This window comes from Ursus arctos, unplaced genomic scaffold (assembly GCF_023065955.2).
Source record: "Ursus arctos isolate Adak ecotype North America unplaced genomic scaffold, UrsArc2.0 scaffold_4, whole genome shotgun sequence".
Lineage (NCBI taxonomy): Eukaryota > Metazoa > Chordata > Mammalia > Carnivora > Ursidae > Ursus > Ursus arctos.
In genome coordinates this window covers 63,234,783-63,249,167 of record NW_026623056.1, presented here as the reverse complement: position 1 = coordinate 63,249,167, position 14,385 = coordinate 63,234,783, and positions in this window count along the sequence as shown.

Below are 14,385 nucleotides of genomic sequence, written 5' to 3'. Positions count from 1 at the left end.
TGTTATCTCTCCTCTTTCATTCATGATTTTATTTATTTGGGTCCTTTCTCTCTCTCTCTCTCTCTCTTTGATAAGTCTGGCTAGGGATTTATCAATTTTATTAATTCTTTCAAACAACAGCTCCTAGTATCATTCATCTGTTCTGCTGAGTTTTTTTTTTTTTATTTCTATATCATTTATTTCTGCTCTAATCCTAATTATTCCCTTTCTTCTGCTGGTTTTGGGCTTTACTTGTTGTTCTTTTTCCAGCTCCTTTAGGTGTAAGGTTAGGTTGTGTATTTGAGACTTTTCTTGCTTCTTCAGGAAGGCCTGTATTGCTATATACTTCCGTCTTATGACTGCCTTTGCTGCATCCCCAAGGTTTGGACTGTCATGTTTTCATTTTCATTTGCTTCCATGTGTTTTTTTTTTTTAATTTATTTCTTCTTTATTTTCCTGGTTAACCTGTTATTTCTTTAGTAGGATAGTCTTTAACCTCCTTTCCAATTTTTTTCTTGTGGTTGACTTCAAGTTTCATAGCATTGTGGTCTGAAAATAAACATGGTATGATCTCAATCTTTCTGCACTGGCTGAGTCCTGATTTATGACACAATATGTGATTTATTCTGGACAATGTTCCATGTGCACTTGAAAAGAATGTGTATTCTGCTGTTTTAAGATGAAATGCTCTGAATATATCTGTTGAGTTCATCTGCTCCCATATGTCATTCAAAGCCATTGTTTCCTATTGATCTTCTGCTTAGATGATCTGTCCATTGCTGTGAGTAGGGTGTTCAAGCTCCCTAGTATTACTGTATTATTATCAATAATTACTTTAAGTTTGTTGTCAATTGATTTATATATTTGGCTGCTCCCAAGTTTGGGACATAAATATTTACAATTGTTAGATCTTCTTGATGGATAGACCCCTTTATGATGATATAGGGCCCTTCTTCATTTCTTATAAGAAATGTTCATTCCAATGAAGTTGTTCAAACCAATGAAGTTGGTTTAAAATCTAGTTTGTCTGATATAAGTATGGCTACTCAAGCTTTCCTTTGATGTCCATTAGCATGATAGATGGTTCTCCACCTCCTATCTGGAGGCATCTTTGGATCTAAAATGAGTCCCTTGTAAACAGCATATTGATGGGTCTTGTTTTTTTATCCATTCTGATACCTTATGTCTTTTGATTGGAACATTTAGTCCATTTACATTCAGAGTAATTATTGATAGATATGAATTTAGTGCCATTGTATTACCTGTAAAGTTGCTGTTCCTTGACTGTCTCTGTTCCTTTCTAGTTTTTGTTGCTTTTGGTCTCTCCTTCCCACTCGAACGGTCCCCTTCATTATTTCTTGCAGAACTGTTTTAGTGTTCATGAACTCCTTCAGTTTTTGCTTGTCTTGGAAACTCTTTATTTCTCCTTCTATTCTGAATGATAGCCTTTCTGGATATAGAATTCTTGGCTGCATATTTTTCCCATTCAGCTAATTGAATATAATCGTGCCTCTTTCTTCTAACCTGCCAATTTCTGTAGACAGACCTGCTGCTAATCTCATGTGTCTACCCTCGTCAGTTAAGGACCTTTTGTTCCTAGCTGCTTTCAGAATTCTCTCTTAATCTTTGTATTTTGAAAGTTTCATCATGATATGTCTTTGTGTTGTTCTGTTTTTGTTGATTTTGAGGGGAGTTTTCTGTGCCTCTTGGACTTGAATGCCTGTCCTCTTCCCCAGATTAGGGAAGTTCTCAGCTATAATTTGTTCAAATAAACTTTCTGCCCCTTTTCCCCACTCTTCTTCTTCTGGGACTCCTATGATACAGATATTATTGTACTTTATGGAATTACTGAATTCTCTAAGTCTAACTTTGTGATCTAATAGTTTTCTTTTCCTCTTCTTTTCAGCTTCATTATTTTCCTTAAATTTTCTTCTATATCACCTATCCTTTCTTTGCTTCCTCCATCCTCATTGTGATTACATCAAGTTATAGCATTTTTATTTCAGCCTGACTAGTTTTCAGGTCTTTATCTCTGCAGCCAGGGTTTCTCTGGTGTCTTCAATGCTTTTAAGCCCAGCTTGTATTTTTATGACTGTCATTCTGAATTCTTGTTCGATATATTGTTTATATCTATTATGAGCAAATCCCTGGCTATGATTTCTTCTTGATCTTTCTTCTGGAGAGAATTCTTCTGTCTTGTCATTATGTGTAGATTTTTGTCTTTTGCATATTAAGAAAACTTGTTATGTTTCCTGCTCCTGAGAGTAATACTATATTAAGTAGTGGTCATACACTGTCCAGGGCTTAATACTTTAGGAAGTGTTTCTGGTGTATGGTGTATGCCATTGTGGTTTGGCTGCACTTTCCTATGGGTTAGTCCTCTATAGATAAGCCTGATTTAAAAGAAGAAAGAAAGAGAAAGAAGGAAGAAAGAAAGAAAGAAAGAAAGAAAGAAAGAAAGAAAGAAAGAAAGACAAAAAGCCTGATTGAAGAAAAGAGAAAAGGAAAAGGAACAAATAAGCAAACAGTCAAACAAAAAACTATAAGCCTGATTCCAAAGTAAAAGAAAGAAAGAAGGAAAGAAGTAAAGAAGAAGAAGAAGAAAGAAGAGGAAGAAGAAGAAGCAGCAGCAGCCTGATCCAAGAAAATAAAAAATAAAGTAAATAAATTAATCAATTAAAAATATTTTTTAAAAAAGTAAGCCTGGTCTTATTTCTACCAGAACTGAAGCTAATGCTTTGGAGTACTCTATGGTCAGTAGACTTGGTACATGCAGGGGGCCTGTGTTGGTCTTCTGAGGGAGAGGCCAGCTGCACTGGCTCACAGTCAGACCTACACTAGTGGAGATGCCCTTGCTGGGCTCAGGGGGTGGTGTTTGGTGTAAGCGACTGCAGCCTCCACTGGAGGAGCTGTGTTTCTCTCTGAAGTTTGTGCTGGTAGGCATCAGGGTGGGTGGAAGATGGCATCACCTTGTCCCTGGGAAGGAGAACTCAAGGCTGAAGCTGTTCAGTATAGACCTTCACAGAAAAATGAACAATCCCCCTTCCTGTGTCCCAGGCTTTCATCAGATCCCCGTCCTCAATCTGTCTGTGTTCTGGCCATCATCATGCCCGGTGCTGCAGTTCTCCTGTGTTTTATCTCTGGCCAGTGGCTGGGATTCAAAACTCCAAATCTTAAAGGATCTGGAAAGGTGCAGACACCACCACCTCCCCTAACCCCCCAGCTAAGAGGAGAGTCTCACAGTGCTGCACTGGGCACCATTCTGTCCCAGAAAAGCAGTTATATACCTGGCAGGTGCCTGGAGTCTATGGTGAAGCACAACAAGAAGCTGCTACCAGGCTATTTGTCTTCTGCACACCTCTGTCCCCTGCTGTTGAAGTAGCCACTCAAAGGTGCTTGGAGGGCCTTTTGTCCTTGGAGAGGCAATATACCCTCTTTCAAAGGTACTCAAGGAAGCGGAGTGTTTTCTCCCAGTGTGACCCAGGGGATCCCCACACCAGAGCCTCTTGCACAAACCCTACATGTGCTCTCTCTCCCTGACTTTTCTCTATGAAAAGGGCTCCCTTCCCTCCATGTCACCATGGCTTTTCTCTCCCCCAATTCACAACTCCAAACCTTGCATCTGCCACATTCTCTCCCTCCAATTGTGCAGACTGTTTTCTTAATCTTCAGATTGACTTCCTAGTTGTTCAAAATGATTTGATGTTGATCTATCTGTGTTTAAGGGATGAGGCAAGCTCTGGGTCCCCCTACCACTCCACCATTTTAACTCCTCCCTATGTTGCTTCTTTATTGATTCTTTCCCTTAATATAAGTAGATATGCATATGTCTTATATGAACAAATGTTTTTTTTTTTAATTTTTTTTTGAAGATTTTATTTATTTGTTTGACAGAGAGAGAGAGACAGCCAGCGAGAGAGGGAACACAAGCCGGGGGAGTGGGAGAGGAAGAAGCAGACTCCCAGCAGAGGAGTCTGACGCGGGGCTCGATCCCAGGATCCCGGGATCACGCCCTGAGCCGAAGGCAGACGCTTAACAACTGAGCCACCCAGGCGCCCCTGAACAAATGTTTTTTACATCTCTGTATAATTATTTTTGGTCTGTCATCATTCATGTAGCTAGTCCCCTATTGATGGAAATTGGGGTTGTTTTCATTTCTCCTTTTTAAAATTATATACAATGAGCATCTTTACACATATATTTTTTGCTTACATCTATACAGTTTTCTGTAGGATGGATTCCAAGAAGAGATTCATTTTTTCATATAAAAACTTGATAGAAACAATAATGTAAATTATCTTTAACAATATTCAGTGATAATAATTACATGGATAGTGTGTATTTTTCTCGTAGTTTTGCAAAAATGCAATATGCTTGTATAAAATTTTATCACATGCATACTATTGAATACAGATGTTGAATACTTTTTTAAATTGAGTACCTTAAGTATGTATTACACACACAAAGATAATTTTATTTATATCTATGAGAAAATTTGTAGTCATTTTTAATTGTTCAATTCAAGGAGCTTAATCTTGAGTTAACAAAAAAATGTGTAACAATAAAAGCAATAAAATATTAGTCCTTACAAAAAAGAAGCATAAGACAACTATGATGAAATCCATGAGTTTAAGAGATAAATATTAAGTGGAATCTGAATGTTGGATCATTGCTATCATTGAGTAGAGAGTTGAGATCCACTTCAGATTGTGGAATGCAAGGGCGAGGTGCTAATGTTATTCATGAAACACAAATTAGAAGTTAGACAGCCTTTGGTGATAGAAAGAGGGATAATTGCAGGGGATGATAAAGAAGTGTTTTCTATAATACTTTATATAATTCAAGTTCAAGTATGGCTAAAATAAATAAATCTGTCATCTTGTGATGCATGTGAGTAACGTCAATGTTTCATGTCAAGCGGTCATTCCATGATATTGCCAATGAGAGGAATTCAGGTTCCCCCAACACTTTCCTCTTTCCTATATTGTGGTGGTTTTTTTTTTTCTTTTCTTTCAGTGGTCAGGTTCATGTGATTCATGTTACTGGATTTAGGGTGATGCCAACATGCAAAGTTGTGAAAAACTGCTTCCCTCCGACTCTGACCACTGTCCTATGTCTGGCACTGGGACTTCAGTGATTGTTGCTCTCTGACTATCTCAGGCATATACCTTCACCATTGAGTAAAGCTTCTCAGTATCCTGATAGTGTCTAATTTAGATACTGCTATCAAGCATGATTGTCCTCAACTCTATTTTATAAGGGAAATGTCAAAATGTCCAAGTGAATACTTGATTTTTCATTTATTATTAGTGCTACTACTATTATTGACATTCTGCTTCTGCTATTATCATTGTTATTTGCTAGTGAGATAATTTTCTGGTGGGTTCCAACCCTGCACCATTTCCTCCCCAAGGCAACACAGAAAAAGAGCATCTCAAGGTTATAGAATTTAACTACTGAGAATTTTTAAAAATTATTGAGATTATTTTTTTTAATTATTTTAAAGCTCCAGGGGCATGGCTATGGAAAAACTGACATTAACTCAAACTCCCTATTCATCTCAACCTCTGTGATGATGTGAAAACAACTGTTGCCACTTAAAAATATAAATATAAATCTCTACACACTATAGATCCTATCAATGCCAGGGTACCCTACAGGGTCACTCAACATAAACAACAAAAAAGCAACAACAACAAAATGCACCAGAATTCAGTTGCCTCCAAAATATGAAGTTTATGACTATTAAGTTTTTGTGCCACAAATGACTCCTTGTGCCCATGTATTTTTTTTCCCCTCAGAATTATTAACCACATAGACCCTCACTATAAAAGGTGCCATAAAGTGTTGGTGGATTTTCAAACTTCTGGATTATAATAATCTCCTTTGCTCTTAGAATACATTTAAAAATGGAAGCAAAGAATAAGTTTCCTAATGTATGAAAGAAAAAAAAGAAAAATGGACAAGATATATTTGACGTAGGGGCACCTGGGTGGCTCAGTTGGTTAAGCGACTGCTTTCATCTCATGTCATGATCCCAGGGTCCTGGGATGGAGCCCCGCATTGGGCTCCTTGCTCAGTGGGGAGCCTGCTTCTCCTTCTCCCTCTCCCACTCCCCTGCTTGTGCTCTCTCTCTCTCTCTCTCTGTCAAATAAATAAAATCTTAAAAAAAAGATATTTGATGTGAAAGACATGCCTAATGTGTAAGATATGTAGAGACTTAGAAGGTAAAAATTTGTCATTTAATCGGTAAAGATTCAGATTATGTAGATTAACAATGTTAACAATATAAATGGAATGATTCCTTTTAGGTTCATAATTGTTAGATGCCTCTTCGCAAATGCAAGATGCTTTGTGGTTTTGCTAACTCAAATAAATCTTAAAGGAAAATATGAGAGCAATTTGAAATTTAAAACTGTCTCATAATTTAAGGTTTGTATGAATCTTGTAACTATTTAAACTAATTACAAGATACTTTGGAGGAAAATAACAATAACCCATTATTATGTGCTATTATGGATCAATTAAATATGTAAAAATAGACTCATAAATTACATTATGTTCCTTCTTCATCAACTCAGAAATAGTCAACCCAAATGAATTATTATTTTTATTTTTAAAGATATTTTTACTAAGAAAAGAACTTTTGAAAATTTCCAATATTCTCCCCAAATGCCTTATTTTAGCAAACTGCACCTATGTCATACAAATATTGTACATTTATACTATCTGTGTGTGAGAGAGCAAACAGGATAAGTGGGAAAAGAGAATAAGGGGTGAGGGAGACAAAGACCTGTGTCTTTCTTCACTTGCTTTAGGAGTGATTATCCTGAGCACCTGCAAGTCCTTCCGTGTCTACAGGCTTAACTCTTGAAGTGAATCAAATAAATTAGTTACAAATCCATCTGTGCTAATTATTAGCTGCTTCTTTTTCTTTAAATTAGACTTTTTGGTTCATATCTTTTGAGGTGTGAAATTCAGTAGCATTGGCAATTATATACACCCATGCAACCACTGTCACGATACTCATTCTATCCATTCCTCATTCCATCCCTGGGTTTAGGAACATCTATTTATGTCACTAAAGATTAGGTTTGCTTTTCCTAGAACTACATATAAGCTAAATCACACAATACGTGCTCTGTCATCTTCAATAATTTTTTTTCTAATTTAGGAAAATGCTTTTGAGATTAATACTTGCTTTGTGGTACAGGAGTAAATTGTACCTGTTCATTGCTGAGTAGTATTCCTTTGTGTGGATATAGTACAATTTGTTTATTCATTACCTGCTAAAGGATATTTAGATTGTTTCTGGTTTTGAAGTTTTTCCTGGATTTTAGCTTGTTTCCCAGTTGTGGAGTTGTTTCCAGTTTCAAATAAAGCTGCTATTAACATTCGTACACAGATCATTTATGTGGATATGTACATTTATTTCTCTTGCATAAATACCTGTGGGTGGAATTGCTGGGTCATTTAAGAAAGGTATGTGTAACTCTACAAGAAATTATCCAATCAATTCCCAATATTATCAAGTTATTTTCCAAAGTGTTTGACCATTTTACATTCCACAGAAATGTGAGAGTTACGATCATTCCAGATCCTCAGCAATTTGTTTACAATTTAGCAATTTTAGTGATTGTGAGTGGCATCTCACTATGGTTTTAGTTGCATTTCACTGAAAACTTTTGATGTCACCAATTAGTATATTCATTGTTATATAGTTATGTAATTTTGTGAGGTATCTATTACAATATTTTTTCCATTTCTTATTTGTCTTTTGTCATTGAGTTGCAGTATTTATTTATAAATTCTGGACAAAAGTCCTCTTTTATATATGTGTTTGTGAATATTTCATGCCACTATAGGTTTTGTTTTTTATTGTGATATGTTTATGAAAGGGCAGACATTTTTAGTTTGATGGAGTCCAGTTTATCATTTTTTTTCTTTTATACTGTATTTTTGTTTTTCACTGAGAAACCACTGTCTGATTCAAGGTTTGTAAAGATTATCTCCATGTTTTCTTTTACAAGTTTCATAATTTAGTTATTACATTTAGTATGTGATCTATTTCAAGTAAATTTTATTGGTGTGAGGTAAAATTAAAGTTATTTTTCATATATATATATATGTGATGTTTCTAGCACCATTTACTTAAAAGGCATTTATTTATTTAAAAGACATTTATTGCATTGATGAATAGATCATATATGTGATTCTATTTCTTGACTATTATATTCCACTGAGCAATATGATTATCCTTACATGGAAACCACACTGTCTTTATTACTTCAGCTTTATTACGAGTCTTGATGTCATGTAGTAAAATCCTCCAAATGTGCTCTTATTCCATATTGTTTTTCTATTTTCTCTGTATTTCATTTTGACAATTTTTACACATCAAAATTTTTAAAAAGTAAAAGCCTTCTGGGATTTTGATTTGAATTTCATAGACTCTATAAATCAATTTGAGGAGAATTAGAATCTTAATAAAATTAATTTTTCTCATCTAAGAATATCTCTAAGGCATCTCTAAGGGATACCTCTTTATTTATTTAGATTTTATATAATTTTCTCATCCATGATATGAAGTTTTCAGGGGAAAGGGCTTTCACATATCCCATTTAATTTATTTCTAATATTTTTGTGTGCCATTTGTCTTACATGTTTACATTGTATTTTCCAATTGTTCATTGCTAGTTATATGGTAATTCAATTTTTTTGTTGTTGTTGTTGACCATGGCAAGTCACTTGCCATGTTTCCTTACTAGTTCAAGTAGCTTTTTTTTTTGTAGGTTTTCACGTATTTTCTACGTATGCAGTCATGTCATCTGCGATTAAAGATTTTTTTTTCTTCTAAACTGTATGCCTTGCATTTGTTTTTATTGCTTTATTGAGCTGACCAGCTTTTCTAGTACAATGTTGAACAGAAGTGGTAAGAGTAAACATTCTTGATTAGTTTTCCAATACAGGGATAAATCAGTTAGTCGTTCACTAGATGATGCTAGATTTAGGTTTCATGCTGATTTTTCTTATTAAGTCGAAGTTCTCTAATATCCAGTATGCTTAAAATATTTATAAAAAATGGGTGTTGGATTTTGTTAAACATTTTACTGTATCTCACTAGGTGATCATGTGTTTTATTCCATTCTAATCCGATGATATAGTAAGTTACATTGACTGACTTTTCAAATATGGAAATCAAATGTGCATTACTGGGTGGGGCACCTGGGTGGCTCAGTCAGTTAAGCATCTACCTTCTGCTCAGGTCATGATCTCAGGGTCCTGGGACTGAGCCCCACATTGCTCCCTGCTCAGTGGGGAGCCTGCTTCTCTCTCTCCCTCTGCTGCTCCCCCTGCTTATGCTCTATCTCTGTGTCAAACAAATAAATAAAATCTTTAAAAAAAAACTTGCATTACTGGAATAATCCTCATCTGGTTCTGATGTACTATTAGTTATGCATATTACTTGATTTGATTTAATAAAGTTTTGTTGGAATTTTGTATCTGTGTTCATGAGGGATATTGGTCTTTAGGGTTTTTGTTGTTATTGCTGTTGTTGTGTTGTAATTTTCTTGTAATGTCCTTTGCTGATAATATTAGGTTAATGCTAGCTCCAAAACCTGAGGTAAGAAGTGTTTTCTCTTATATTTTATGTACAATTAGTTCTTTCTTCTTTAAATGTTTTATAGAATGACCTTTTGAAGTCATTTGATCCTGAGGTGTGTGTGTGTGTGTGCGTGTGTGTGTGTGTGTGCGCGCGCGCATGTGTGTGGAAGGTTTATTAACTATGATTTCAATTTTTAAAAGATAAACAGCTATTCAGATTATTTAGTTCTTCATGAGTGGGCTTTGATGTGTCTGTCTTTAAGGAATTAATTTTAATTTAATTTTCTTTCCTTATTATCCTTTTCATATCTCTAGTGTCTATAATGATGTCTACTATTTAATATTTGATAATCTCCTTAGATAACCTATCAACTTATCACATCTCCTGCATATATCTAATAGGCACTTCAAATATAATATGACCCAGAGTTCTTTTCTTTCTTTTTTTTTTAGGATTATTTATTTATTTGAGAGAGAGAGAGCACACGTGCTGGAGGGAGAGGGAGAGAGAATCTGAATCAGACTTCATGCTGAGTGCAGAGCCCAACACGGGGCTCAATCTCAGGACCCACAGATCATGACCTGAGCTGAAACCAAGAGTTGGCCACTGAACCCACTGAGCCACCCAGGTGTTCCAACCCAGAGTTCTTAATTCACATCCTTTCCAAAAACTATTTCACCCCTTGAATACTTGTAACATTATCCAACCAGTTTCTCAAACCAGTTTGATGTATCATCTTTTATTTTTCCCTTTCTAATTAGTGTTCCTATATAATTATTCAATAAATATTACTATTTTTCCATCAATAAATATTTCTAACATCTTATCTCCAACGTCACCACATAAATCTTTCCATGCTGGCTAGAGAAACAAGAACTAGTCACAGACTCTAGTGAATTCTCCAACCCTCCCTCCTTTTAAAATAGCTTTTTCAATAGTTTTCCCCTGGCTTTATTGACTGTACACCATGCACACACAGATCAGTATTCAGTCAATATTTGCCAAATATTTCATTGGACTCATCTGCAGATGTCTGGTGTGATTTCTTTCTATCCAGCTCTCTCTTTACTGATTTTATGCTCTGCTAATTCTGGCCGCTTCAATCCTCTGTCCTCCCAATTCAGTGTATTCCTATGCTCTGTTTGAGTTCTCCTTTGTGCTACAGACTAACAATTATTTCTGAGCAACAAGCTGAGCAATTACGAAGCTCACCTCATTTGGTTCCATTTTCTCAGAAATTGCAATCCTGAGCTGCCCTGATTCAGGGACTGAGGAGAGTGGTTTTACTTATTTTGTCCAGTTTGGAGTTGTTTCTGGCAAGAAGACAATTAAGAGAGAAGTTAATTAAGGCTTCAGAGGGGAGCGGGGTGGGGGAATGGGATAGGCTGGTGATGGGTAGTAAGGAGGGCACGTATTGCATGGTGCACTGGGTGTTATACGCAACTAATGAATCATCGAACTTTACATAAAAAAATAAATTTAAAAAAATTAAAAAAATTCTTTATGAGCAAAATATTATTCTTAAAATATATTTTCACTGGGTTGAATTCTGGATTGACAGCCCCTCCACCTAAATACTTTAAAGATTTTCTCACTTTCTTCTTGCTTACAGTTTCTCTGATGGTAAATCTACAGTTATTCTTCTTATTTTTTGGTTTGTAATGTCATTTTCTCTTGCTCCTTTTCAGGTTTCTACGAATCCCTGGTTATTCAGCAATTATCTGATCCACTGTGTTTTTCTTGGTTTCATATTTTTTGAGGTTAATTTTCATATTATTTTTCATATTTTTCTTGCTTATAGTTTTCATATAATTTGGAAAACATTCATGATTATTTATTCAAATTTATTTTCTGTCTTTCCCTTTCCCCTTCTACTCTTCTATTTCTTGGACATCATAAAAATATCATTAATCTTTTTATATTGCCCCATAGGTTTCTGAGATTCATCTTTTTTCTGAGCCTTTGTGTGCACGCGTGTGTGTGTGTGTGTGTGTGTGTGTGGTTTTGATTGCCCTGAGTTCCATTTCACTATTTTTCTGAAGTTTCTTACCTCCTATTAATCTGACCCAGTGACATTTTTATTTTACATATTTTACTTTCATCATTAAAAGTTCCATTTGATCCTAATTTTTATCTTCCATTCCATTTCTCTTCTGTTCACGGTTCCCCTTAAATTCTTGAAAATATTTATTGTACTTACAACTGTTTTCAAGTCTTCATTAGCCTATTTTATCATTGCTGTATTTTTAGAGTCTCTACTAATTGTTCTGTTATTTATCAATTATATTTTACTTTTTTTTACATATCTAGTGAGTTTTAATCAGTTGTTGTATATTGCTATGTATTTCATATTACTAAATACTGGATTTGTTGTACTTCTTTAAGAACTGGAAATATTTGGGCTGCCAGATTAGATATGTATGAATTACCTAGATCTTCTGATATATATTTTTAACTTTTAAGTAAAAGTTTTAAATTCTTTTACCTGTTGCTGTATCGTACAGCTCAGTAGTGAGACATAACGTCTATGGGGTTCTCTACCGGAACACAGTAGGTTCAGCCTGGAGGCACCATTACATTGAACAGTACTCAAACATATCCTAACCCTGCGTGGGCTCTGGAGACTTCTCACTTCACTGTACTAAATTTCGATTTTGCTCACTTTCATGGAATTTCATGCTACAGATATGTGGATTAGTTGTCAGTTGCAAATTTATCACATTCCCGGAGCTGTTTCTCAATGCAACACTCTCCGCTAATACTCTGCACAAATTGCAGTCACCTCAGCCCTTTTGAACTTGCCTTCTCACCTCAATGTAAAAGATGTGCTGTGCTTGAGTTCCATCTCAACGTAACATAACCTGGAAAGTGTTTTCAGGCAAAGAGCTTGGGCAATTGTAGAGTTCACCTGCTTTTTTTTTTCCTAGGGAGCACAGTCCTGAGCTGCTTATTGTCTGATGTCCAAAGGCTGTTGTCTCATATTTTTCTCCAGGCTTCTATTTGTTTTTGAGACAGTGATACTCCAGTCCCAGCTACTCTAATAATCCCAGAGCATATAAGCTTTTAGTGTTTTTTCACTGAAGAAAGCATTTAACCTCTTTGTGATTTAACTTCCTTATCTTTAGAGTTTGGATAATAATATATACCTTACAAAAGATTACTGGCTTTATCTCAAGTTGCATGATAGGTAAGATACCCTGAATTTTTATTGTGTTGTTTTTTCCTAAAAGTGCTCCATTCTCCAAGCCGCCAATTCCACTGGGAGACAAGTTACTTACGGCCATCTCAATCATACCATGAAACTAAGTGAACAGGTTTGTTTTTGCCAACACTCCTTCATTAGACTATCCGATATAATCATATCGTCCTGATGTGCTAGTTTACTTCTGTCACCCCTAGTAGCCACCTCATCCATCACCAGCAGGGCTTTTGTTTTCATATTGGTTCATGTATCTCAATTCAACCTTAACCTCCTTTTGCCAGTCATCTGAAGTCCTTTCACTGGAGCCATAAATCTGCATTTACTAAATTTTCAATTTTTCTCTGAAAAATTTTCCATCTTTCGGTATTAACTGACCCTTGGATGTTTTCTGAGATTGCTCCCTAATCTCTAGATGCCTCGTTGGAAACTGTTTTTTTTTTTTTTTGGGGGGGGAGTCATTTTTACTGGCCTTAGTTCTGAGCAGAGTAATAATACCCCTTCTGTTTTCCATCTCTGCTATCCAACCATTTCTTTTTTTCTCCTTAACATTCCCCTCTCTTTTAAAATCATGCTCTCTCGTATGTGTCATCCACACACTTCTTCCTGCCATCAGTACATAACTCTTATTTACTCCCTGAGATGATGCAAAATTAACTTGAGCTTGCTTTAACACAAAAACACAATTTTGATTGTTAATATATCCTTTTCCTTTTTTTCTGTTCTTTATAATTTTAATTCCAGTTCGTTAACAGACAGTGTTATATTAGTCTCAGGTGTACAATATACTAATTCTACAATTCTATACATTGCTCAGTGCTCATCATGGTAAGTGTACTTTTAATCCCCTTCACCTATTTCATCCATCCCCCACCCACCTCCCCTCTGGTAACCATCAGTTTGTTTTCTATAGTTAAGAGTCTGTTTTTTGGTTGGTCCCCTTCTTTGTTCACTTGTTTTGTTTCTTTCTTTTTTTTTTTACTTGTTTTGTTTCTTAAACTCCACATGAGTGACATTATATGGTATTTATCTTTCTCTCACTGACTTATTTCACTTATGCCCTCTAGATCCATCTATGTTATTGAAAATGGCAAGATTTAATTTTTTATTGCTGATTAATATTCCATTGTGTATATATTGATAGGTATGTGCTTATTGTCATTTTGTTACTTGTTTTATGGTTGTTTTTATAGTTCTCTGTTCCTTTCTTTTTTTTTTTTCTTTTTTCTTTTTTTAAAGATTTTATTTATTTATTTGACAGAGACAGCCAGTGAGAGAGGGAACACAAGCAGGAGGAGTGGGAGAGGAAGAAGCAGGCTCATAGCGGAGGAGCCTGATGTGGGGCTCGATCCCATAACGCCAGGATCACGCCCTGAGCCGAAGGCAGACGCTTAACCGCTGTGCCACCCAGGCGCCCCTGTTCCTTTCTTTTCTTGTTCCCTTATCTCAGTTTGTTGGTTTCTTTAGTGATATACTTAGATTCTTTTGTTTTCACTTTTTGAATATCTATTACTGGTGTTTGATTTGTGGTTACCATTAGGTTTGTATATGGCATCTTATGCATATAGCAGTCTATATAAAGTTGATAGTTGCTTAAGTT